A 27,617-nucleotide genomic window follows, 5' to 3' on the forward strand; every position below is an offset into this window, starting at 1 on the left:
CCTTCAGAAAGTCTCATGTCCTATTTATTGAGTGCTAGATATTCAGGATATTTTAAATGACTAAGTAATATATCTGACAGTTACTATGAACCAGGGACTGGGCTAAGTGCTTTGCATTTGTTGTCTTTTAAAAATCATTATTACGGACGCCTGGGTGGCTCAGCCGTTGAGTGTCTGCCTTCGGCTCGGGGCGTGATCCCGGGGTCTGAGGATAGAGTCCTGCATTGGGCTCCCTCCCTACAGGGAGCCTGCTTTTCCCTCTGCCTATGTCTCGGTCTCTCTCTCTCTCTGTGTCTCTCATAAACAAATAAATAAAATCTTAGGGCGGCCCAGTTGGCGCAGCGGTTTAGCGCCGCCTGCAGCCAGGGGTTTGATCCTGGGGACCCTGGATAGAGTCCCACGTCAGGCTCCCTGCATGGAGCCTGCTTCTCCCTCTGCCTGTGCCTCTGCCCCTCTCTCTGTGTCTCTATGAATAAATAAAATCTTTAAAAAAATTAAAAAACATTATTAAAACATTAAAAAAAGATTTTATTTATTCAATTGAGACAGAGAGATAGAGAGAGCATGAGCAGGGGGAGGGGCAGAGGCAGAGGGAGAAGCAGGCTTTCTGCTGAGCCGGGAGCTCAACGTGGGGCTCCATCCCAGGACCCAGGGATCAGTGACCTGAGCTGAAGGCAGACACTTAAGCATCTGAGCCACCTAGGTGCCCCTATTAAAAAAAAAACAAAGAGTTTAGGGATGCCTGGGTGGCTCAGGGGTTGAGCGTCTGCCTTTCGCTAAGGGTGTGGTCCTGGAGTCCTGGGATCAAGTCCCACATCAGGCTCCCTGCTTGGAGCCTGCTTCTCCCTCTGCCTATGTCTGTGCCTCTCTCTCTGTATCTCTGTCTCTCATGAATAAATACATAAAATCTTTTAAAAAAATAAAAAAAATTAAAGGACTTAAAAAATTTGAGAGAAAGAGAATGTGAGTACAAGCGAGGGAGGGGCAAGAGAAGTAGACTCCCCTCTGAGTGTGGAGCCTGATATGGGGCTTGATGGGAGGATGGACGTGGGGCTCGATCCCAGGACCCTGAAATCATGACCTAAACTGAAGTCAGATGCTTAACTCACTGAACCACCCAGGAGGCCCTGTATTTGTCTTATTTCTCATGAGAAGAGGTAGAACCTATTTTTACAGATGAGAAAACCGAGGCTGGGAGAAGGTTAAGTGATTTATTCAAGGTCGTCCAGCTAATAATAAAAGGCAGGGCTGAGATTCAAACTCAGGTAATTGGATCCCAATGGCTGTACTTTGTCCAGAGAGCAAAGCATCCACTGCCTTGGGAGCCTGGAGGAGGGGTGCCTCTTTCACCCTGGGCAGTGAGAGAAGGCTGCCTGGAAAAGGTGAGGCCTGAGATAACTCTTGAAGCAGGAGAAGGAAGGAACCAATGGACTGAGGAGACTGAGGGTGGTTTGGGGTTATTGGTAGTAGAAGTAGAAGCACTCTGCGTATAGGTCCCAGAGGCAGAAAGAAAATGACTTTGTTTGCGGGAGATCAAGGTGGTTCCTGAGCTGGGTGTGAATGGCAGGATAGAAGCAGAGCCCAGGTTCTGAAGGATCTCCAATTTAGACTGGGTCCTGAAGACAGTGGGGGAACTTTGGAGGGCTCTCAGCAGGCAAGTTCACAGAGCCAGCTTTGCTTTTGACAGCGCCTCTGGACACAATGGGGAGGTTGCTATGTTGAAGGACATGTGGCTTATCTGACCCGTGGTTAGATGCCTCGGATTTGTATACCGGCCTTCCCACTTAAAAGTTCTATAGGTTGAGGGGTGCATGGGTGGCTCAGTCAATTAAAGATCTGACTCTCCATCTCAGCTCAGGTCTTTTTTTTTTTTTTTCCCCCAGCTCAAGTCTTGATCTCAGAGTGGTGAGTTCAAGTTCCCTGTTGGGACGTGAAGCCTACTTAAAAAAAATAAGTTAGACAGGTTACTTCCTTACATATTTGAGCCTCAGTTTTTTCATTTTTAACAGGATAAAGTAACACCTTGTATAGTCGTTGAGGTGAATAAGAGTTGATCTCAGCAAACATGTTCAGCAGAGTTGTATCCTGGCACATAGTAGGTGTTTAATAAATACTAGCTGCTCTGTGAAAGGGGTATTGAGCAGGGCCATGGTTTGGGATAAAAGAACATTTTACATTTTTGACTTGCTCTCTGGAAGCCTCCCCTCATTGATTGCCTAGGGGCAGAATCTTATCAGGACTTCTATATTATTTTGCCCAAGGTCTTTCCGCTTTAAGAGAGATAATACTCACAAAGTGTTTAGCAAAGATCAGGCACACGGTAATCACCTGATGCTTGTAGCTATTATTAAGTTAGAAAATGAAACTGGCTTAGAAAAAGAATAGCAATTAAGCAATTATCAGTCTGTTATCACTCTAGTGTAAATGAGAAGCCAAATTCTTTCCTGGGAACAGGTTTTGACTGGGAAAAGGAAGTCTGAGAACACCAGGAAGGAGAATATAGGCAACCGAACCACTTGGGAATTGTTCCTGGAGCCAGTCATGCCTGGAGAAGAGCAGAAGATCCAATCCTAAGTTATTAGATATAACATGTCCAAACGGTTTAAGATTCCAGCATATGAAGAAACTCTTGTCTTCCAGTCTGAAGATGGGGAATGAGGCATATGGAGCTCCCAGGAATTGTCAAGAATTGGGCACCCACTGTGTGTAGAACTTTATGTGAACTAAAAAAAAAAAAAAAAAAAAAAAATCAGTATGAAGTTTAGCAGGAGTCATAACCATGAGAAAGTCTGGTGTCTGTTTTCTGCCTCAGTTTCCTCAATGCTTCTGTCGTGTGATGGTATTGTGCCAAGCCTCAGTTTCTTCACCTGTAAAATGGGTACTACCTATTTCACAGGACTCTATGAGATAATGTGTATGAAGTGCTCGGTGCCTGGTAGCCAGTCCTACTGGGATCGCCCCGTAGATTCCTGCGATTCCCTTTCACTCCATCACCTGTACCCAGGACAAGGCCCCCGGTCCGGATGGGGTGTGCGAGGAAGGGCTGGGTGATCTTGGTTTGCCCAAAGGGGAGCAAAAGACAAGTGCTATTTTAAGAGCTGCTGGTCAAGGGGCGCCCTCGTAATGGGGCAGGCCTTGGACCAATCCGTCCCCAGAACCCTCAGCCTAGGGCTGGTTAGATGAAGAGCGTCGCAGCAGGTCCCCAGGCGACTTGGGAGTTGGCAAGGCTCCTCCCGGTGAAGGTGGAATTAGGCTCCAGGCTTGGCTCTGCCTCTTCCCTGCTGGGTGACCTTGGGCCAGTCACTGTTCCTCCTCGGGCTTCAGGATGCTCTAGAAATGAGGCTCCTCAGGGTGCTCTAGAAGGAGGCCGAAGTGTCGACACAATGGACGAGGGTGGCGTTGGGGGCCTGCGAGTGCTATTTATTATGCTAACAGATGCACGCAGCGGGTTCCTTTCCAGCGGTTTCACTCTGGTTAAGCGGTTCCTTCCACTGTAAGTGAGGTTTCTCGCCTCACCGCCTCCCGCCCCTGCGGGCAGGGCTCTGCGGACCGCAGGCTCCAGGGCCGTTGCCATTGTTCTTGGAGGCTGGGCGGCAGGGGAGGGCTCCGGCGGGCCAGACCTCGCCTCTGGTCCGCGCCTCCTCCCCGCACCCCCGCCGCAGCGAGCCTGGGAAGCCCCCTGGCCGATCTTTCCCGAGGAGGCGAGTCCTCCCCAGAGCTCTCCCGAACGGCGGCCGAAGACGCCCCCGAGCGTCTCCGAAGAATCCCGACCGCTCGCAGTCTCCGGAAAGAGCCGAAGGCTCTTCCCACTCTCGGCCTCCCGAGCCGCTCCGAAAAGGCCCGAAGTTTTCCGAGCGGCCGTCCTGCCGGACTGCTGGAGGCGGCCGCAGCGCCATGTTGGATGCTCTGCTCGTTGAGTGAAGAAAATCCGCCGGCATCGCCTGAGCCCCGCTACCGAGAAGGGCGCCGCTTCCCCCGGGGAGGGGGATAAAGACCCCCCGCCGCCGGCCCATGAGGATATTGCCGTGAAAGGTCCGGTCTCTCCGCCTCCTGCCCCCGCCGGGTCCGGCCCCCCCCCTGGGGTCGCGTTGTCACGGAGACCGGCAGCCGGTGGTGCTGGCCCGCGGGGCGGCTGCTGCTGCCGGCGGCGGCGGCGGCGGCGGCGGCGGGCGTGTGTGACCGGCCCCGGCCCCCTCCTCCTCCTCCTCCCAGCCTCCCCCCGGCCCCCCGCTCCCGCCGCCTCCCCGGGTCTGCCCCCATCCCGCCCCCCCGCTGCCCCCGGCCCCTGCACCCCGGCGCGCCCGGTCCCGCTCTGGGGGGGTTGGTGGCTTCGCTTTGCCATGAGTTTACCGCAGAAACCGGCTCTGAAATCAGGCTCAGCGGCTGCAGCAGGAACCGGACCCGGCACCGGAGCGGCGGCGGCGGCGGCAGCAGCGGTACCGCCTCCTCACCCGGCGGCAGCAGCAGCGGCGGCGGCAGCGGCGGCGGCGGCGGCGGCAGCGGCCCCTCCTCACCCGAACATCAGGGCCCTCCAGACCCAGGCGCCCCAACAGTATCCTTTTCACCTTCCTGCCGGCCTTTCGGCTTCTCGCCGCAGCCCCGGGAGTGGGGGTGGGGGGATGGGGGGGGGGTGGGCCGGCTCCCCGGGGACCCTCCTGCCGGCCGCCACAGCCCAGTCGGGGAAGGGGCTGCTGCCTGAGCCCCCGCAGCCGGCTCGGCCGGAGCTTTCGGGGTGCCTCGGCGGCCGCAGCCCCGCGGGGGACCCCGGGACCCTCTGCAGTACTGTGAAAACTAGCTCGGTTCGGCCTGGCCTCTGCAGCCCTTCCCTTTTAGAGCTGGGGGACCCTTCCCCCCACCTCCTGGCCTCCCCCCGCCCCCCTTTATTAGGCCGAATTTGCTGGTGCCTGGGACCAGCCCTGCAGGGAAGGCTTTTCTCTGTTGTGAGGACTACACCCTCCTCCTGCTCCTCTCTCTCCTGCTCCCCCTGCAGCGGGGCCTGGTGGGCTTCCCTAATTGTTATTATTAGTACATAATAAACTTTATGGGTAGATTTCCTGTCTGAAAGTAAGCTCAGTTCGTTTTTGAGGTAAGTCGGATTTTAAATCTACCGTGAAAATGTACGAAAAGCACCCCCCTCTCTCTGGCTAATGTTGTTTAGCGATGCGGGGGGGTGGGGGGGAGTTGTGATGTGGTTTGTGGTGGAACGCGATCTGAGGAGGAAATGTTACACCGGACGCTTCCCTGTCTTTGACCTTTTTAAAGGAAGAGGAAGTTAACTGACATTACCCATCACCCCCAAAAGTCTCACTTCTTGGAAGGCTTCTGTTACGGATATTTTCAAAGGCTTTAATTTCCTCTTCTTAGGCCTGATGTCTAGAGGGGATCAGGGCTTCTGGAGGACAGTCTGGTATTGAATGTATCTAATTTCATGTTATTTGCTCGATTGTAGAATTTTTGGACAGCTTTGATTGAAAAGACTTGATCACGAGGTATTTTAGTCAGAAACTAGCCGGTGAAGGTAAAACGTTGAATTCATGAATTCCACGGAGATTTAGAAAGTATTACCTACCTGAGAATAACGTTTCGTCATGCACCTTTCCCTCCCCCATCCGTTGTATTTGTGTAAATCAATAAATAACCATTGGCTGTTAGATGTGTTGTGTTTTTGTATTTGTGTCATTTTGTGTTTGACTTCCAGAGAGAGTAGGGTGTTGGAGCAAATAATTGCCGTGAAGTCCACGGATGATTTCACAGTCTGTAGTTTGATTCCTGTCTGTATCGATTACTTTGAGAAGGGAAAGGTATCTCCCTTCTAGAGTCATTTCAGGTCACCCTTTTGGTTTCTGTCAAGTGTCATTTTCTCTGTTCTTTAAATATTGTTATTCAATCCAGGCAGTGTGGTGCAGAGTAAAGATAAATTCCATTCCAGTGTGATGTGTGTACTGATTTCATAATGTTTTTATCCTGCATGATTCTTTTTCACGGATGAGAATGCTTAATGATACCTTAGTGTTGCTCATGGAAAAAGCTGGTTAGTGTTGATCTAGATCCCTAGTTGCTTTACTTTGGGGGGAAAAAAGGGTTGGCTGATTTGCCTACTTACAGGTGGAGGTCACTGCTGGATCTCTTAAACATGTCTTCACTTAATGCTTTGTGAGTTTGAGTTCCTTTCTAATTTCAGTCTTTTTTTTTTTGGTCTTGATTGCCCATACTTGGTTAGGGCCGTAAGTTTATATACTGTGCCACCAAGTAAATTCTTCATTACTTGTATCTTGGAGCTATTTTGGCAATTAAGCATTGAAAGGAAGCCCATAGCATCTGTGCTTGATGTACAAAGTGGTAAGTGACCAGTGCTTCACCAAGTGCTTGGAGCTTTATTTGGACGCAGAGCTGTGATTTAAGTGTTCACGTGTGCTTTTTCTCAATGCATTTCACAAAGGAAGGACTTCTACAAGCTCTGAGTTGGTTGCAACACAGAAGTAGTTACCAGTACTGCAACAGTTGTTAAAGGGCATACATTTAAGGTGTAATTTCCGGTGGCAATGATACTTACACCCATTTGTAGTAATGTGGGATAGTTGGTTTTATGTGGCTTTAAGATTTTACATGGTCTCATGTCATAGAATAGATTAAAATTCTTAATGTATTTCACAATTCTGTTATCTTAATGCTTCACTCACTGAGGTTTCAATTAGTGAAATCTAAAGGTTTGGTAGTTAATAAGGTATAGGTTACAGATTTCATTAGAACATACTAATATGATGAAATGTTACGAGTGGTAGTGGGGAATAGGTTAAGATGGATTGAAACAGAGCAATTTCTGCTTTTCTACCCAGAAGGAGTGTGGGAATTGGCATTTGTTTGATGAAAGTAGTCATCATGTGATTAGTTGATACACATGAAGCTTTGAAACTGAGGTGCAAGACTGGAGTTGCTTTTTTCTATGGCTTGGTTAAATCTCCGGTTCCTCAAAATATATGGGTACAATTGTGTTTGAATTGAATTAATAAATTCATATAGCTTTTTAACTTTATGAAAATATTGGAAGGAGAGTCACCTGACAGTGTTTTTGGTTTGTACTTTGTGTTCAAGTGACAAATTAGAAATGGAGAATGTTGGCAATAATAAATTGAAATATAAAGCGGAACCTACGTCTAAGCATCATTATTGCATGGCGGGCCCATAAAGCCATTTCAGTTTCAGGTAGAGGCCTTTGACTGCAAAGAGACCGAGAATGGGGCCTGGCAAGGAATGGGACATGATGGAGGGTGGCAGGGATGGTGGGGGATGAAAGAGGATAAACCCTACTGTGAAAAGTGCTACTGTGAGGGAGGAATATGCTTAGAGTTTTTATAACGTAATCCAATATGAATAGTTTATGAAATTGGCACTTCAAGATACTTGCCTTGAGATATGCTCTCCCCAGCTTCCCAGTATGAGCTTCTGAAGCTCTGAGCATTTTAAAAGTGATTCTTAACCTTTTCTGGGTAACAAATAACTTTGACATTTTGATGAAAGCTTTTAGACCCTCTCCACAGAAAATCGTTGCTTACATTTTCAGAGGGTTCTTGGGCCCCCGTTAAAAGCCTAGCCCTTTAGATGGAAATTGCTTACCTTTCAGATTAATTAAAGATAAATTAGTTTGAATTTAGGTGCCCAAATAGTTCTGACTTAGAGCAATTTTGCAGTCTGTTATGAATACACAGTGTTCTATTTATATGGCAAGACTTCAGGGTGTAATTTCTCTCCGAGCTGCTGACACTTCTGGGGAGTCTAGTTACTGTTTTGGGGCAGCCAGTTTGGTTAAAATCAGGGCAGTGGGTTCTTTGAAGGAACTAAATTTGGTAAAGGCCTGTGGCAACAGGAAAATGACCTGTGTCCTCAGCTATTTTGTCTTGGATATGATATATTAAAAACAAATATGCCAATTGAGGGTTTTTTTGTATTTAATTCTTTTTTTTGTTTTCTAGGTTGATTTTCAGTTTTATAGGTTGAAGCCATAACATTTATTTCCCTCTTTTTTGCCTCTTGACCAAAGCTAAATCTGCATAATGTTAATAGTATTCATTATTGAGTGCCTACTGTTCTAGTACCATACATGCATGATTTTATTTAGTTTTTTTTTTCTTAGTTTTCACAAGAATCCTAATAAGGTAGGTACTGTTTATATTTTACAGATGAGGAAACTGAAGAGTAGAGAAGTAATGTTCCCAAGGTTGTCCATCTAGTAAGTGGTGGTCCACAGCTCAGACCGTGGTATGATTGGCTCCAAAGCTCATGAATGTCCTTTCTACTATGCCTTGTTACTTCTTTGTTTTTAAAGATTTTATTAATTTCTTCATGGGAGACAGAGAGAGAGAGAGGCAGAGACACAGGGAGAGGGAGAAGCAGGCTCCATGCAGGAAGCCCTATGTGATGGGGATCCCTGGGTGGCTCAGCGGTTTGACGCCTGCCTTCGGCCCAGGGCATGATCCTGGAGACCCGGGATCGAGTTCCACATCGGGCTCCCTGCATGGAGCTTGCCTCTCCCTCTGCCTGTGTCTCTGCCTCTCTCTCTTTCTGTCTATGAATGAATAAATAAAATTAAAAAAAAACAAAAACAAAAAAAGGAAGCCCAATGTGAGACTCTATCCCGGGACTCCGGGATCATGCCCTGAGCCAAAGGCCAAAGGCAGAGGCTCAACTGCTGAGCCATCCAGGCGTCCCTGCCTCGTTACTTATTTCTTACCAAGTTGGCATATGAGAGTGGGAGGTAGTTAGGGTAAGGTCTTTATGCGGTACAGAGGCTCTGTGGAGTTATTTAGAATATTCTGATACTGTATCTTGTTTTAATTAGTTCTCAGCCACATATTGCAAGACATGTATGTTATCTTTACCTCATTGACTCTTAAAGCATTAGAATAGGCCTGCACCATTTGATTCAGTGCATGTTTCTGCTTGTTCAGAAGTTAGCAAGGCCTCTAGCAAAATACTGTTGTAACTAGCAGCTAGAACTCTGTAGCTCATGAAGCGGCCAGCAGTCTCTCCACTCCTATGCCCCACCATCAACAGAAATGAATGTGTGTTCTTAAGGGTAGATCCTCTTCTAGGAAGGAGATGGGGAGACTGATGGAAGATGAAGATTAGGAAGGAAGAATGCTACTCAGGTACCTGAATCACTGCTGCTGCTGCTATTCCTTGTCCTAGGCTTCTAGGTCTTCAAGTGAGGTCTTTTCTGTCAAACTGAGGTTAAACCACCGAAGGACTGATATGTTTTTTTTTTCTTCCACATTGGAGTTTTCTTTTCTTTCTTTTGTTAAAGATTTTATTTATTTATTCTTGAGAGACAGAGAGAGGCAGAGGGAGAAGTAGGCTCCCTACAGGGAGCCTGATGTGGGACTCAGTCCCTGGACTCTGGGATCACGCCTTGAGCCGAAGACAGACACTCAACCGCTGAGCCACCCAGGCATCCCTTATAGACACTTATTAATGTATTCTTTGTCTGATGCTCAGTGACATTAGAAGCATACTAACATGGATCATGGGGAAGGCAACTTGATTGTATAAGAGGCTTCTGGGTTTTGGCTTATTAATGTTAGATTTAGTCAAACAGACTGAAATGCCTCTATGACTTGGGTAGTGAAGATCGTGGCATGGCTTGAGACCATAAAATAAGGTTGCTATGGCCAGCCAGATGGTGGCTTGCTCTGTTTGATGATACAGTTAGTTCATTATGAGGATGAGGGAAAGTAAGTTCTGGAATAAACTCTTGTGATGAGATACAATCTATTTTTACTTTAGGAGTAATAATTTGAGCTAATAGGAAACTTTTCCTGTTTTTTTAGCCAGGTGCCTGACTTCTAGCAGTGTATAAACTGCAGCTGAGATTAAATCAATGAAATATTGCGAGATCCCAGGCTACTTCTGAATTCTCAAATGGTTCCTAGTTCTTTGGCTTGCTGCCAATGAGGAGTTTTTCACTCTCTTGTAGCCTTAGCTGAAATTTGAGACAATTTTAACTATTTTAAGTACATTTGGAATTTGTCAGTTTTTATGACCTTTATTAACTAGTGGTAGTTTTGTCCTTTTTCAAGCCCATGTGTGTTGCCTCTTAGGAGATACTGAATTCAGTCAATATAATGTAAGGTCCATAAAGGCAGAGAATTTTGTCAGTTTTGTTTGTTGTTGAATTGCCAACCTCTAGAGCAGTACCTGGCAAATAAGAAGTCTGTAAATATTTGTTGAAATGTTAAGTTAGAGTCTGGGAATCAGTTTTAAGATAAGTTGTAGGGCTAATATAGATGGCATCACAACTCACATTTAGCATTTAAGGCTGCCCTAAAATTGTTTTTGCGTTGATGTGTAATTGAATTGATGATAGTTTCATAATTTTGTTTGATATGGAATAGCATTGACCTAGTTTACAAAGTCAAAGTCATCTATGTGGCTGAGTTACCTTTGAAGTATAGATACTGATGATTAATTAGCGTTGGTATGAGACCAAAGAGGAAAAACATTTATAGTCAAATGTTACTATTAAAGATTTTGTTTTATGATTATAATAACTAACATACAATTAAATCAGGATTACAGAAAAGTTAAAAGTCACCCATAGTCTTAATATGTAGAGATAACCACTGTTAACATTATCACGTATTTCTTTCCTGCACTTTTTTCTATGGCCTTTATTATTTATTTTTATTTTTAAAAATATTTATTTATTTATTTATTTATTTATTTATTTATTTATTTATTTATAATAGACATACAGAGAGAGAGACAGAGAGGCAGAGACATAGGCAGAGGGAGAAGCAGGCTCCATGCACCGGGAGCCCAATGTGGGACTTGATCCCGGGTCTCCAGGATTGTGCCCTGGGCCAAAGGCAGGCGCTAAACCTCTGCGCCACCCAGGGATCCCCAGTAAAATATTTTTAAAAAATAAATAATAGGGGATCCCTGGGTGGCTCAGCAGTTTGGCGCCTGCCTTTGGCCCAGGGCATGATCCTGGGGTCCCGGGATCGAGTCCCACGTCGGGCTCCCGGTGCATGGAGCCTGCTTCTCCCTCTGCCTGTGTCTCTGCCTCTCTCTCTCTCTGTGTGACTATCATAAATAAAAAAATTAAAAAAAAATATTTTACTTATTCATGAGAAACAGAGAGAGAGAGGCAGAGAAATGCAGAGGGAGAAGCAGGCTTCTTGCTGGAAGCCTGATGTGGGACTCGATCCTAGGACCCCGGGATAATGACCTGAGCTAAAGGCAGATGCTCAACCACTGAGCCACCCAGGTGCCCCTCTTTGGCTTTAATGGGCTTAAATTCTGTCCTTCTGTTATAACATAACTTAAGGTCAAATTACATGTATAAGAATAAAAAAAATCATCTTGATAATTGTATTGCTGTAAAATGTCCTTTGGAGTGACAGCAGTGTTTGTCTTGATCTGCCTTATCCTGGCAGGGTCTCCAGTGTTTCTGTCACTGCAGAGGGAACAGAGGGACTGGGGACAGGATGAGACTACACATATAATTTTGTGTCTTGCTTGCTTTGTTACTTATCTGCTAACAGTAACTAGGCCTTAGAAAATAACATATAAGAAACAGAATTTGAACTGAAAGATGAATTTAAAATATATTAAAAATAAGAGCTTAAGACTACAGTTTTTTTGGATGGGTAGAGGGAGTGGATTGTGGTAATGATAATTAGCATGAGCAAAGGTTTGGGCTTGAAATAGCTTTCTATATGCTGGGTTGTGAGGATCCTCATTAGTGTGCTTGGAGTGGAGGATTATTGTAGAATATTTGAAATAATGGATCCATATTGTAGAGGGCTTTGAATCCATACATGAGAAGGTTAGGCTTCATTTATGTGAAGCTGTTACTTTTCTTTTTTACTAGCTTTATTGAGATACAGTTCACATGCCACAGAAGCCAAGTTCACATATCACCCATTCAGAGTATACTATTGAGTGGTTTTGAGTTATATTCACAGTTGTACAGCCATCACCAAAATCAATTTTAGAACTTGTCTTTTTTTTTTTAAGATTTTATTCATTTATTTAGGAGAGAGAGAGAGGCAGAGGCAGAGGCAGAGACATAGCCAGAGGGAGAAGCAGGCTCCATGCAGGGAGTCTGATGTTGGACTTGATCCCGGGACTCCAGGATCACACCCTGGGCTGAAAGCAGGTTCTAAACCGCTGAGCCACGCAGGCGTCCCTCAATACTTTTTTTTTTTAATTGCTGAATAATTTCACAAATATCACATTTTATTTATTCATCAGTTGATGGATATTTAGGTTGTTTCAACTTTTTTATTTTTTTATTTTTATTTTTATTTATTTATTTTTTAAATTTATTTATTTATGATAGTCACACAGAGAGAGAGAGAGAGAGAGAGGCAGAGACACAGGCAGAGGGAGAAGCAGGCTCCATGCACCAGGAGCCCGACGTGGGATTCGATCCCGGGTCTCCAGGATCACGCCCTGGGCCAAAGGCAGGCGCCAAACTGCTGCGCCCCCCAGGGATCCCTGTTTCAACTTTTTAAAAAAGATTTTATTTATAGGGGATCCCTGGGTGGCTCAGCAATTTAGCGCCTGCCTTTGGCCCGGGGCGCAATCCTGGAGTCCTGGGATTGAGTCCCGCGTTGGGCTCCGGCATGGAACCTGCTTCTCCCTCTGCCTGTGTCTTTGCCTCTCTCTCTCTCTCTATGTCTATCATGAATAAATAAATAAAATCTTAAAAAAAAAGATTTTATTTATATTAGAGCAAGATCAGGGGGGAGAGAGATGGGAAAAGCAGACTCCGAGCTGAGCAGGTAGCCTGATGCAGGCTTGATCCCAGGACCCTGGGACCATGACCTGAATTGGAGGCAGAGGCTTAATGAATGATCCACCCAGGCGCCCCATCAACTTTTTGACTGTTAGGAGTAATTATACTATGAATGTCTTTGTGTGGATGTAGGTTTTCATTTCTCTTGGGTATATACATTGGGATACAGTTGCCGGGCTTTATAAGGTAACTCCATGTTTGTTTTATTTTGTTTTTAAGATTTATTTATGAGAGAGCCTACACACATAAGAGCAGAGGGGGGCAGAGGTAGAGGGAAAATCTCAAGCAGATTCCTTGCTGAGTGTGGAGCCTGTTGCTGGCAGATCTCAGGACTCTGAGATCATGACAGAAGCCAAAATCAAGAGTCAGACACTTAACTGGCTAAGCCACCAAGGTGTCCCAAGGTAACTCCAAGTTTAACATTTTGAGAGACTGCCAAAGTTTCTCCTAAGTGACTGCACCATTTTACATTTGTATCAGCAAAGTATGAGGGTTCCAACACTTGTCATTATCTTTTTTATCATAGGACATCCTAGTGGGTGTGAAGTGATAGCTCATTATGGTTTTCATTTGCTTTTCCTTGATTGCTAATTGAGTATTTTTTCTTGTGTTTATTGGACATTTGTCTTTGGAGAAATGTCTGTTCAAATCCTTTACCCAGTTTTGTTTCCCCTCTACCCAGTTTTTAATGAGGTTGTCTTTTTATTATTGAGTTGTAAGAGTTCTTTATCTATTCTGGATCCAAGTCCCTTATCATACAACATTTACAAATATACATATTTTTTATTATTTTAAGATTTTATTTATTTATTTTAGCAAGAGAATGAGAGAGCATGCAAGTGGATGAGGAGCAGAGGGGGAGGGAAACGGAGGGGGAAAGAATCTCAAGCTGAGTATGGAACTTGACCTGGGGCTCAGTCCCACAACCCTGAGATCATGACCTGAGCTGAAACCAAGAGTTGGACAATTAACCTGACTGAGCCACTCAGGGGCCCGTGTGTGTGTGTGTGTGTGTGTGTGTGTGTGTGTGTGTGTGTGTGTATTTTAAAGATTTATTATTTGAGAGGGAGTGCTTGTGTGCCCACAAGGTGGTGGTGGTAGGTAGGATGGGTGGTAGGCAGAGGGAGAAGGAGAGGGAAAGAGAATCTCAAGCAGGCTCCCTGCTGAGTACAGAGCCCTGCCCTACATGGGGCTTGACCTCATGATCCTGAGATCATGACTTGAGCGGAAATCCAGAGTTGGAAGCTTAACTGACTGAGCCACCCACACACTCCTACAAATACTTTATCCCATTCAGTGGGTTGTCTTTTCTTCCTCTCTCTCTCTTTTTACAGATTTTATTTTTAAGGAATTTCTTTTTTTTTTTAAGATTTTATTTATTTATTCATGAGAGACACACAGAGAGTGGGGCAGAGACATAGAGACATAGGCAGAGGAAAAACAGGCTTTCTGCAGGAAGCCTGACGCAGGACTTGATCCCAGGACCCCAGGATCATGCCCTGAGCTGAAAGCAGACACTCAACCGCTCCCTGAGCTACCCAGGCGTCCCTTTAAGGAATTTCTGTACCTAGCTTGGGGCTTGAACTCAAAACCCCAAGACCAAGAGTCACATGCTCTACTGACTGAGCCAGCCAGGTGCCCTTCACTTTCTTGATAGTGTCCTTTGGATTTTTTTTTTTTTTTTTTTTTTTTTTGGTCACTTGTGCTTCCTTAGTGTGTCTAAAAAGGCTTTCCTTAACCCAGGGTCACAGGAATTTACTCTTTTCTAATTTTAGCTCTTAAATTTAGATCTTTGATCCATTTTGAGTTAATTTTTGTGTATGCTGTGAAGTAAGGATCCAGATTTATTCTTTTGCATGCGACTATCCAGTTGTTTGAGCACTATTTGTTAAAAGAATATTTTTTGAATTGTCTGGGCACTTTGTCAAAAATCAGTTGTGTTTTGTTTTTGTTTTTTATTTACTGGGAAACTGACATGATGGAAACTGTTATTGAAAATTTGTTTAAAAAAAAAAAAAAGAAAATCCTTTGAGTGCAGCCCTGGTGGCTCAGCGGTTTAGCGCCCCTTCAGCCCCGGGGGTGTGATCCTGGAGACCCAGGATCAAGTCCCACGTCGGGCTCCCTGCATGGAGCCTGCTTCTCCCTCTGCCTGTTTCTACCTTTCTCTCTCTATGTCTCTCATAAATAAATAAATAAAATCTTAAAAAAAAATTGTTGAGGTCTGCAGATTGAAATAAGGAACAGGAAAGATTAAGAGACTAGGGATCCCTGGGTGGCGCAGCGGTTTGGCGCCTGCCTTTGGCTCAGGGCGCGATCCTGGAGACCTGGGATCGAATCCCACATCGGGCTCCCAGTGCATGGAGCCTGCTTCTCCCTCTGCCTGTGTCTCTGCCTCTCTCTCTCTCTCTGTGACTATCATAAATAAATAAAAATTAAAAAAAAATAAAAAAAATAAAGAGACTAGCAGTGATATCACAGAATTACATTTAAAGTTTTATCAACCGGGGCAGCCCGGGTGGCTCAGCGGTTTAGTGCCCGCTTTCAGCCCAGGGCCTGATCCTGGAGACCCGGGACCGAGTCCCACGTTGGGCTCCTTGCATGGAGCCTGCTTCTCCCTCTGCCTGTGCCTCTGCTTCTCTCTCTCTCTCTCTGTCCCTCGTGAGTAAATAAATAAAATCTTAAAAAAAATAAAGTTTTATCAACTGGGCAGCCTGGGTGGCTCAGTGGTATAGCACTGCCTTCTGCCCAGGGCATGATCCTGGAGACCCGGGATCGAGTCCCATGTTGGGCTCCCTGTATGGAGCCTGCTTCTCCCTCTGTCTGTGTCTCTGCCTTTCTTTGTGTCTCTCATGAATAAATAAATAAAATCTTTAAAAAATAATAAAGTTCTATCAACCATTAAGTATTTGAGATTTAGTAAGGTGTGCTATTTATAAGATATGGCCTACTGAATACATGAACTTTGATCATTTTCACCTTTTGCATAATGCCTGAAAAACAGGAGAGCTACTTAAAAGAGATTTTGCCTATCTCTATTATTAAGATAATTTTCTATGAGGCTGTGATATGTGATAGCTTTGTGAAAAATAACATGGGCATTTGATTATTTTGCTGTGCTGTGAAGAATTGAAATTGTAAGTTACAAATTCCTGGGTTATTGTATTTCACATAGAATATTAGTTCTGCCTAGATCATTTATATAATTTTCAAGATAAATTTGATTTTTTTTGTTTATTAGGCTATATCCTCAAGCTATCCTAATGTGTACATTTTTATAAAGAAATAAAATTGGAAAAAAAAAGAAAATTGGGAAATAGTGCTCACCGCTAACAGCATTCTTTCTGTTCCTGAGGAAAAGACCACATTAATGAAGAGGCTTTTTATAACCTTTCAAGTCTCTGCCTGTCCCTGCCCCTCTCTGTAGGTCTCATGAATAAATAAAATAAAATCTTTAAAAAACAACAGCAGTAGGTTTTTTTTTTTTTTTTTTTTTTTTTTTTTAGGATTTATTTATTTATTCATTAGAGACAGAGAGAGGCAGAGATACAGGCAGAGGGAGAAACAGGCTCCATGCAAGGAGCCTGATGTGGGAGTTGATCGTGGGACTCCAGGATCAGGCCATGGGCTGAAGGTGGTGCTAAACCACTGAGCCACCCAGGCTGCATGCAACAGGGTTTTGGATGAAAATTTTCTACACACATACACATGCAGCGTCTCTTCAGTGACTTGAAATATTATAGTGTGGGAATGGGGTTGCTGATTTTTTAAGATTATCTGTACTTTTGGGGGATTCCTGGGTAGCTCAGCGGTTCTGCGCCTGCCTTTGGCGGCCCAGGGCGTGATCCTGGAGTCCCGGGATCAAGTCCCGCCAATATTGGGGAAATCTTAAAAAAAAAAAAAGTCTCAACAATATTAAACAAGTACTTGAGGTCTTTAAAAAATTATGTAGGTAATTAGGACCTACTTCCTTGACATATTTAATGAGCTAAGCTAAAGACAGGCATACTAATTTATAAAACTTGAAAAGTAGAGATATCTTTTTTTTTTTTTAAGATTTTATTTATTTATTCATGAGACACACACACACACACACACACACACACACACACACAGAGAAAGAGAGAGACAGGCAAGACACCGGCAGAGGGAGAAGCAGGCTCCATGCAGGGAGCCCGACGGGGGTCTCTATCCTGGGTCTCCAGGACCACGCCCTGGGCTGAAGGTGATGCTAAACCGCTGAGTCACCTGGGCTGCCCTATTGTTGAGACTTTGAGGCTATTATATCATGCTCATCTGATAGTTCCAATATTATATTGTTGGTCTTTTTTAGAAATATTAGAATTTGGAACCAGTCCAACTTCCTGAGGTAACTGCTGTGTTTCAAAAATAGACAGTGGAGGGGATCCCTGGGTGGCGCAGCGGTTTAGCGCCTGCCTTTGGCCCAGGGCGCGATCCTGGAGACCCGGGATCGAATCCCACGTCGGGCTCCCGGTGCATGGAGCCTGCTTCTCCCTCTGCCTATGTCTCTGCCTCTCTCTCTCTCTCTCTCTCTCTCTCTCTCTCTATGTCTATCATAAATAAATAAATCTTAAAAAAATTTAAAAAAACAAAAATAGACAGTGGAGTACTTGACCTTAGCTTATTACTTTTTGTGTTGTGACTGGGTGAGTGTACTTGAATGTGGTACGTTTTAGGCAAGGCAGTGAGAGCTGAATACTGCTTTGGAAAGTCAATGGTTTTATTCTTGAGTTTCTTCTGAAAGTCATAATTAAAAGATGCAAACATGTTAGTATGTATTGCCTTATTTTCCATTTTCATAATCTTTCTTGGTATCTCTGGTCAACCTTTTTGGTCCCTTGCCCCTAGAGGCATTTTTTTCCTGAGGTTGAGGGACATGCTGGTGACTTTCCAAAGCATCAGGTTTGTGCATAAACTGATTTGATATCTTTATTTATTTATTGTAAAAAAAAGATTTATTTGATGCAGAGAGAGTACACAAGCAGTGTGAGAGGCAGGCTCCCCACTGAACAGAGAGCCTGACATGGGGCTTGATTCCAGGACTCTGGGATCATGACGTGAGTCCAAAGCAGATGCTTAACTGACTGAGCCATCCAAGTGCCCCTGATTTGAGATCTTTAATATCAGAATGCACTTTGACTTACCAGTAGCATGACCAAAGATCTTTCTTCTGCAGTTGTGGTATGGATGCTAAATTATGTATTCATCCTATCTAGTAACCATTATATATAGTTTAGAAAATTAGCAGTCTTTATGCTACTTTTTTTTTTTTCCTTTATGCTACTTCTAGATGTGTTCCTAAAATACTTTGGAAAGCAGCAAAACAGTTTATACCCCTTGTTCTAGCAATTTGCATTTGATCTTGTAGTTATAAAGGTCTCTGACGTTAGCATGTGAACTAAGTAGGAGCAAAGTATCCTTAGCCTCTTTAATACAAAAAAGAAACTACTTGAACTGATTTTAGACCTACAGAAAACTCGACAAAATGGTAGTAAGAGTTCTCTTTAGCCCCTGTCTCCTTCCCCTATTGTAAACATCTTTCATTACCACAATATAATTATCAAATACAGGAAATTAACATTGATACAATATTATCAACTAAAGTGCAGATCTTGTTAGAGTTTTTAGCAGTTTTTCCACTGTTCTTTTTTCTGTTTCAGGATCGCACATTGCATTTGGCCATTATTTCTCCTTAGCTCCTCTAGACTGTATAATTGTTCCTTTATTTAATCCTATATTTATCAAGTCTGCCCATTCTTTTTGTGAAATTGAGGGCTTTGGTCTGTTCATAAGGGTATCATGTGTAAAGTTGGTGTCAATGATAAGGACAATTGTGAGAGCCCTCCAGCTGGCAACATAGCCTTCAGAAACCTATTGCTGTTCACCCTTCCTAATTTTTCTTGAATATTTGGAGAGAAGGGTAATTTTTTTTTTTTTTGTATTTTAGAATCATATTTATGAAAGTAGCATAGTTACTATTCAGTTGAATGCTCAACTGAAGGGAACTGGTTAACCTGTAGTGGCAAGGTTAGAATGCTGAAGGGAGAAGGAAAAAAATAATGGAATCTTGAGATAAGAGAGGAAGTAGAAAACAGAAGGAAAATTTTGGTGATTGTTTTGATTCCACAGATTAGGTTAATAGTTCCTGATGCTTAGTAGACACACAATAATTTAAGTGGCCAAAGAAGGAAGTGTTAATTAACTGCATGTGTTAGCTGTTGATGGAGCTACAAAAGAAACCTGAAGTGGGGTCTCTGCTTCTTAGGTGCTTCAGTCAAACAGTTAAAGAATTTAAGGTGTTTTCTAAATGGACATAGGAGATCAGAGACCTGAGAGATCAATGAGGAATGGAGGAGTTAGGAAGTAGGATTTGAGTAGATGGAAGAGGAGGGACATTTACAGTTGAGGGAAAAATTCATTTATAGCAGTTAGGAAGTGTGGTAGATGGTAGTCAGGAGACATGCTTGACTAAAATGGAAAACCGAATGTGCAGTACATGTGACAGTTTTGGAAACTTTTGGATATCTGTTCTTTTATCTTGTAGCAAACAGTTTTTGCAAACCTGACACATATGAACACTTTTGGTTCTTGGAGGAAGATGAAGTTGGTGCTGGACGGATTGAGATCCATACGAAGCATGGAGACTAATATGCTAAGCTCACTGCAGGCTTTCTGAGATTTTGCTGATATACATCTAGTCTGGAAGGAGATGAAAGGGAAAGGGTGATTTTATAATGAAAACTCTCAAAGAAAGCTAGAGATTTGAGTATCCTTGGTGAAAGAATGAGAAGAGCTAAAATTACTCTAAGGCTTTGAGACTAGAAAATAATACTGTTTGTGATCAAGTAAGAAAGATGTAGGAGGGGATGCCTGGGTGGCTCAGTGGTTGAGCATCTGCCTTTGGTTCAGGGCATGATCCCAGGATATGGGAATGAGTCTACATCAGGCTCCCTATATGGAGCCTGCTTCTCCCTCTGCCTGTCTCTCATGAATAAATAAATAAAATCTTTTTTTTTTAAGATTTTATTTATTTATTCATAGACACACACACACAGAGAGAGAGACAGGGGCAGAGACACAGGCAGAGGGAGAAGCAGGCTCCATGCAGGGAGCCCGACGTGGGACTCGATCCCGGGACTCTAGGATCGCGCCCTGGGCCAAAGGCAGGCGCTAAACTGCTGAGCCACCCAGGGATCCCCCCCCTTTTTTTTTTTTTTTTTAAGAAAGAGCTTGAGTGGTGGGTGGAGGAGTAGGAGGGACAGAAGCTGAGGGAGAAGGAGAAAGAGTCTTAAATGTGCAGCCCGACTGGGGGGGTGGTAGTGGGGTGGGTCGGTGGGTGGGGGGAGGGTGCTCAAGCTCACTACCCTGAGATCATGACCTGAGCTGAAATCAAAAGCCGATGCTCAACTGACTGAGCCACCCAGGCACCCCTAAGTTCACATTTTTAATGAAAGATCTTTATTTATTTTATTTTATTTTATTTTATTTTATTTTTTAAGGATTTTATTAATTTATTAGAGAGAGAGAGGCAGAGAAACAGGCAGAGGGAGAAGCAGGCTCCCTGTAGGGAGCCTGACGCGGGACTTGATCCCAGGACTCCAGGATCACACCCTGGGCCGAAGGCAGGTGCTAAACTGCCAAGCCACCCAGGGATCCCCTTAATGAAAGATCTTTATATGCTGATTAGGAATTCAGCATAGCATGATAAACTCATTGTTACCACTGGGTAATTTTTAAGCAGAAGAAAAGAACTGATGTTTCAGTTGGCCAAGCTTTTTCTCATTATTGTGGGTTGACTTATAATTTCTTAGGCTTTTTGAAATAGTGAAAATAGCTTGTGGATGATGACTTTCTGGACCTAAGGAGACTGGCTTACAAATTGGGATCTGCTTAGTTCAATATTTGTACTACCTGGGAACTTATTCATATGGAGTGTTAAAACAAAGCAGAGTTGGGATACTTTCTCCATAGGTTTGTTTGTTTGTTTATTTAAGATTTTATTTATTTATTCATGAGAGACACAGAGAGACAGAGGTAGAGACACAGGCAGAGGGAGAAGCAGGCTCCATGCAGGGAGCCAGATTTGGGACTCAATCCCGGGTCCCCAGGATCACGCTCTGGGCTTAAGGTGGCACTAAACCTCTGAGCCACCCAGACTGGCCTCTCCATAGGTTGGTTGGTTTGTTTATTTACTCCATAGGTTTAAAGAAAAATTAGTTTTCTAGCTTAAAGATGTTTGTTGAGCACTGATGAATTAGAAATAATAGTTTTTGTTTTTGTGAGAAGCTTACTAGTGCAGGAGACCTATAAGAAGGCCCTAGTGCAAGAGACAGATATATAAGAAGGTAAGTAAACAGGAATCAACAAGCACAGGGCCCCAGGGAGCTCTGAGGAGGGTCAGTGGTCTTTGGAGTTGGGGGTGGAAGAGTATTGGGTAGAATGAAGGGACAGGCTTCCTGGAGAAGGGGAAACCTCTCAATTGAATCTGGAAGTTTGAGCCATATGAAATATAGTGGTAGGAAAAAGGTGTTCTAGCCAGTAATCAGCACATACAGACACTCAGGACAGTGAAAAATGACTTGTTGACTATTGGTAGGCTAACAGTTTGGAGGGGAGCAGTGGAAAGGTAGAGGCCACAGAAAGGGTGTTATGAAGGCTAAGTAGCTTGTCACCCAGATGACAGCAGGGAGCCATCATCTAGAGTTGATCATTTAGAGTTTTAGAAGGACCATTCTGGAAGGTTATTAGGAGGCAGGATTGAGATATGTATTTGTAGTAAATAATTCAAGTCTGGGCAGCCGGGTGGCTCAGTGGTTTAGTGCCGCCTTCAGCCCAGGGTGTGATCCTGGAGACCCAGGATCGAGTCCCACGTCGGGCTCCCTGTATGGAGCCTGCTTCTCCCTCTGCCTGTGTCTCTGCCTCTCTCTCTGTTTCTCATGAATGAATAAATAAATATAATCTTTAAAAAAATAATTCAAGTCCAAGATTGATGTATGAGTTATAATTTTTACTTGGGATTTTTTAAAAATTTATTTATGATAGTCACACAGAGAGAGAGAGAGAGAGAGAGAGGGAGAAGCAGGCTCCAAGCACTGGGAGCCCGACGTGGGATTCGATCCCAGGTCTCCAGGATCGCACCCTGGGCCAAAGGCAGGCGCTAAACCGCTGCACCACCCAGGGATCCCCTACTTGGGATTTTAAAAGTAGGTTGTATATATTTTTCCTATGGATGACTTCGACTTTGTTTACTTTTTATCTGCAATTTTCTGGATTATGAAACATGCTTAGGTATTTTTGTTCAAGAAAACTTGGAGCTATATAAATTTCCATGGTCGTTAACCAGTGTGCATTTAAAGATCACTTGTACAGGGCAGCCTGGGTGGCTTGGTGGTTTAGCGCCGCCTTCGGTCCAGAGCCTGAGACCCGGGATCGAGTCCCATGTCAGGCTTCCTGCATGAAGCCTGCTTTTCCCTCTGCCTTTGTCTCTGCCTCTCTCTCTCCGTGTCTTTCATGAATAAATAAATAAAATCTTAAAAAAAAAAAAAGCAATTGGGAGATATTTTTGAATTCAAGTCTATCATTAGAGATGATAGCTTTGAAAAATATATTTGGAAGGGATCCTTCTTATGACAAAAGGATTCTTAAAGATCAAACCCTTTTGGTTCTGAGCAGTGAAACTGAGTTGAAAATACTCAAAACTGGGCAGCCCCGATGGCTCAGTGGTTTAGCGCTGCCTTCAGCCCAGGGTGTGATCCTGGAGACTCGAGATCGAGTTCCGCATCGGGCTCCCTGCGTGGGGCCTGCTTCTCCCTCTGCCTGTCTCTGCCTGTCTCTCTCTCTCTCTCTGTGTGTCTCATGAATAAATAAATAAAATCTTAAAAAAAAAGAAAATACTCAGTATTGAAACAGGAGAAGGTAATTCCATTGAGTTTCAGGTTGCTTGGCTTCTCTAGCTGTCAGATTAGCAATTCATATTTTGCCGGTTTATTTTCACTTCCTTTAAAGAAGCTCTGAACAGTGCTTTAAGGAGTTAATAGTAGTGTGTGTGTATGTGTGTGTGTGTGTGTGTGTGAAATGCCTTTGTTTTTCTTATTGGAAGCACTTTTTTTTGTGTCTGAGCATGTATCACTATTAGTAAGTTGTCTTTGAAGAGACCTGGGTTATTGTAAATGGAGGCACATTCCTAGTTTCAAGAATGGTTTTTGAATGTTCTTTTAGGCACTTATATTAGTTGTGCTTTGAGAAAAGAGATTGTTCACTGTGCTTTAGGAGCTGATAGCTAAGTCTGATGCTTCTTAACCCTTAACTAAGAAAAATGGGGCTTGCTGACAATAGGTGGTTTTACAGGCCTGTGAAAACGACAGCATGTTCAGCAATGTAAACAATGGCAGCTGTCTTTTGCTGGCTTCTCTGTTGTTGGAAGTGTAATGAAACTGCTTCTCACAAATGGCTTCACCTGCTGACTCATCGTTCAGCCCCTACACAACTATAGTGTCCAGCATTATTTAATGCTGGGATTGAGAATAAAAGGAATCAGAGTCTTAGAATATGAGGGTTGGAATGGATCATGGAAAACTTTGAACTCAGCCCCTTCTCAGATGGCCTCAACTATCAAAAAGAAATGTCACATGCAAAGAAAATTGCTACTGTGGCAGATGCCATAGTTGATAGTTTTAAGAATTAGTTATTCTGCTCTTCACAGTGCCATTACAGTCTTCTGAATGATCAAGGACTTTTTCCTTCTGTCTAGAAATCCTTGAGATGTGCTTTTTAGCTTTCTTTCAAAAATAACACATTATTAAAAAAAAAAAATAACACATTATTCTGAAAGTGGCTATAAGTGATTGCTACAGGGGCAGCATACATTTATTTATTTTTTTGTTTTTTAATTAATTAAAAATTTTTTTTTTTTGGAGTTCAATTTGCCAACATATAACACCCAGTGCTCATCCCGCCAAGGGCAGCATACATTTAATTCCTGCTACAGACTTCAGGAGGACTGCGTGAAGAAGTAAAAAGAAAGTGGCATTGCCCCTGTTAACTTTCCAATCTAGTTAGGAAACAGATATGTGAGAGAAGTGGAGAACATTTAGGAGCCAATTCATTTTTTTAATTTTTATTTTTTAAAGATTTTATTTATTTATTCATGAGAGACAGAGTGAGAGAGAGAGAGAGAGAGAGAGAGAGAGAGAGGCATAGACAGATAGAGGGAGAAGCAGGCTCCATGCAGGGAGCCTGACGTGGGACTCGATCCTGGGTCTCCAGGATCATACCCTGGGCTTAAGGCAGCGCTAAACTGCTGAGCCACCTGGGCTGCCCCCAACTTATTAAGTATATAAACTGATTCAGCTGATACATTGTGAAGGAGGCTTATATAAATTTATGCGAGCTCTTACAGCAGTGATTTAGTTTTTTTTTTTTTTTCTTTTTTTTTAAGATTTTAAATAATCTCAGGCACCTGAGTTGCTCAGTGATTGAGCATCTGCCTTCTGCTCAGGTCATGATCCTGGGGTCCAGGCATTGAGTCCCATATCAGGCTCCCTTTGGGGAACCTGCTTTTCCCTCTGCCTGTGTGTCTGCCTCTCTGTGTCCCTCATGAATAAATAAATAAAATCTTAAAAAAAAAAGATTTTAAGTGATGTTACGCAGTATGGGGCTTGAACTCACAACCCTTAAATCAAAGGTTTTTGACTGAGCCAGCCAGGTACCCTGGTCATTTAGGATTTTTTTTTTAAGATTTATTTATTCATGAGAGACAGAGACCTAGGCAGAGGGAAAAAGCAGGCTCTGTGCAGGAAGCCCGACATGAGACTCGATCCCGGGTCTCCAGGATCAGGCCCGCCCTGGACTAAAGGTGGCGCTAAACCGCTGAGCCACCCGGGCTGCCTGATATTTAGTTATTGAAACAAAATTAAAAATATTCATTCCATTAAATAGTAATAACAAATGCATTATGTTAGCATAAAGTTTGACAAGTGAAAAATAACTTTCGAAACAAAGTGGTAGCATTATTCTTGCAAATCTCTTTAATGTCTAGCCTAGTGGAAGATAACTGGATTCTCACATCTACTTCTGCATTCTGCTCTACATTTTGTTTGAACGAAATCCTGTCTAAGATAAGGAACTGGGAAGAAGAGGTGTGTTTTAATGTTATTCTTAGATTATTGTGGATACTCTTTATTTCTACACCAGAATTAGGGTGTTGTTTCTTTTTTTTCCTTTTTTTTCCCAGATTTTGTTTATTTATTTGACAGCACAGCAGGAGGATTGATAGGGAGAAACAGGCTCCCCACTGAGCACCAGCCCCCTATATGGGGAGGCTGATCCCAGGACTCTGGGCTCATGACCTGAGCCAAAGGCAGATATTTAACCAACTGAGCCACACAGGTGCCCTAGAGTGATTTCTTAAAGGTTTGTTTCAGTTTGGAACCTGAAACCATGTCCATGAACTTTTCATGCAGTTAAATGTATTGGTCTGATGGCACTTTGAATAGACCTTTTTACCTGTGTGTGGTTTTTCGCCATGCATTGGTCATTTGAAGAATAATGGTTCATTAAGTTATGCAGATTTTTCAACTGTGGATTTATTTCATTATGCAATAGTATAAAATCACATCAGTTAATATCACTACTTACCTCATGAGAAAGGCTTTGGGGGCAGTTCTTGAACTCATGGTGGTAGATACCATGAGCACTAATGAATGGTGGAAAGGTGATTGAAGTTGAATTAGGAACTAGTCTTTGGGTTAGAAGGAAGTGAACTTTATTTTCATAAAGAAGCTCCACGTTGAACACCCTGAAGAGAGGGAGTTTTATTGTCCTGGTTCCTTTTCCTAGTGTTAGCAGGCTTGACTAATTTCATCTAAGGAATACAGAACCAGAAATAGTCTTTTCAAATAAATTTGTTAACCCAAAGCAATCTCTTGCAGAATGTGTAGTTATACTTTTAAGCATGACTACTCTGAGTAGTGTTTGGTTCTCTGTTACTTACAGATCTGAGAGTCTTTAGAACCTCTTCTGAACCTTTAATTTCCCCATCCTCCAATCTGAAGATGGACCTCAGAAATGTCCTATTAGAGTCCCAGATGGGTTTTACCTCATGGCATTGCTTTCAGTCCTTCCCCAGATTTTGCTACTGTCTTGTTTGAACTTAGTGTCATTTACTAAACCAGTATCTGGGGTGAGACAGAGACTAAAATTAATCTCTTTTCCTAAGTAGGAGGGGTGGATGAGACAGTTCGGTGTTTATTGGTTTTTTTGTTTTTTTTTTTAAAGGATTTTATTTATTTGAGAGAGAGTGAGCACAAATGGGGAGCAGCAGAGGGAGGGGGAGAAGCAAGCTCCCTGCTGCTGAGCAGGGAGCTTGACACAGGGCTCAATCCCAAGACCTCCATTTCATGACCTAAGCTGAAGACAGATGCTTAACTGACTGAGCCACCCAAGTGCCCCATGTTCAATTTTGTTAACGTCCTTTTTTTTTCTTTTTTTTAAAGATTTTATTTATTTACTCATGAGACAGAGAGAAAGAGAAAGAAAGAGAGGCAGAGACACAGGCAGAGGGAGAAACAGGCGCCATGCAGGGATCCTGACACACAACTCGATTCTGGGTCTTCAGGATCATGGCCCGGACTGAAGGCAGTGCTAAACCGCTGAGCCACCCAGTTTTATTAACGTTCTAAGGAATATTTCGACATATATCCAAGGATTATCTTGAAATTAACCATTTTGTTTTTGTTATACCATCTGGTTTTGTAGACTTGTACTTCTAAAGTTGGTGTTTAAATAAAATTCTAATTGTTGTCACACCATTTATAATAGTGGACATACTTTTTTTTTTTTTTTTAAGGATTTTATTTATCTATTCATAGGAGACAGAGAGAGGGAGAGAGAGGCAGAGACACAGGCAGAGGGAGAAGCAGGCTCCATGCAGGGAGCCTGATGTGGGACCTCATCCAGGGACTCCAGGATCATGCCCTGGGTCAAAGGCAGGCGCTAAACTGCTGAGCCACCCAGGGATTCCCAATAGTGGACATCTTTAAATAGGCTAAGGCCCTAGTAATGGGGCTTGGGGGGAAATTATGGGTTGTATATGCACTGAAATATTATATATCCCTTAAAAATGTTGCAGAACATTAAAAAAGTTCAGAGTAACTTGGCTGATTCAGGCAGTAGAGGATGTAACATCTCTTGATCTCAGGGTCATCAGTTCTAGCCCCATGTTCGGGGTGGAGCCTACATAAAAAAAGATAAAAATAAGTCCGCATTTATTTTGTGGAAGCCAGTTAAAAATAGCACATCTGATCAAATTTTACCTTAAAAATAATTTTAAAGTGCTTGGTTAAACAACAGTGTTCATTGGATTATTTCTGTTTGCTGATGAGATTGAGGGATTTTTATTTTCTTTAACCATTAATTTCAGGGTTATGAGTTCAGACCCCATGTTGGACAGATATGGGGCCTACTTAAAAAAAACAAAACATAAAGCCCCTCCAGGTATCATTTTTGTAATCAGGAAAATAAAGCTATTTCTATTTTCAGAAATGAAACTAAGTTAAAATGTGACTCCTTGTAAGTTCTCCATTCAGCAAAAAAAAATGAAATTATATTAAGAGTAGAGAGGATTTAAAATGCATTTTTAGATTTTCAACTGGGAATCAAGGGAGAGAGAGGGCACGTTTTTGGTTAACAGTTAAGTAAAAAGGAATTATGAATTGTGTGCTTCAAGGATTCTGATTAATCTTTGTTTTACCATAATAGCAATACTAGTGCCCAGCTCCCCAGATTTGTTGGCATGACACCA

At 43.1% G+C, this 27,617-nt stretch overlaps 1 protein-coding gene across 5 annotated transcripts in view; it reads left to right on the top strand.

The window, feature by feature from the left end:
- The first annotated feature begins 3,891 nt into the window (after window positions 1-3,891).
- The window catches only part of EIF4G3 (eukaryotic translation initiation factor 4 gamma 3), a 330,809-nt gene continuing 307,083 nt past the window's right edge, over window positions 3,892-27,617 (top strand). For 3 of the 5 annotated variants that reach the window (XM_049106169.1, XM_049106142.1, XM_049106171.1), the window contains exons 1-2: window positions 3,892-4,032; window positions 4,375-4,552. The gene's annotated coding sequence lies outside the window, so the exon portion shown is untranslated. Of the gene's footprint in view, window positions 4,033-4,374; window positions 4,553-5,067; window positions 5,087-27,617 lie in introns of those variants that run through there. The other 2 variants (XM_049106166.1, XM_049106162.1) reach the window with 2 other exon arrangements.

Source organism: Canis lupus, chromosome 2 (genome assembly GCF_003254725.2).
Source record: "Canis lupus dingo isolate Sandy chromosome 2, ASM325472v2, whole genome shotgun sequence".
In the NCBI taxonomy this organism is placed as follows: domain Eukaryota; kingdom Metazoa; phylum Chordata; class Mammalia; order Carnivora; family Canidae; genus Canis; species Canis lupus.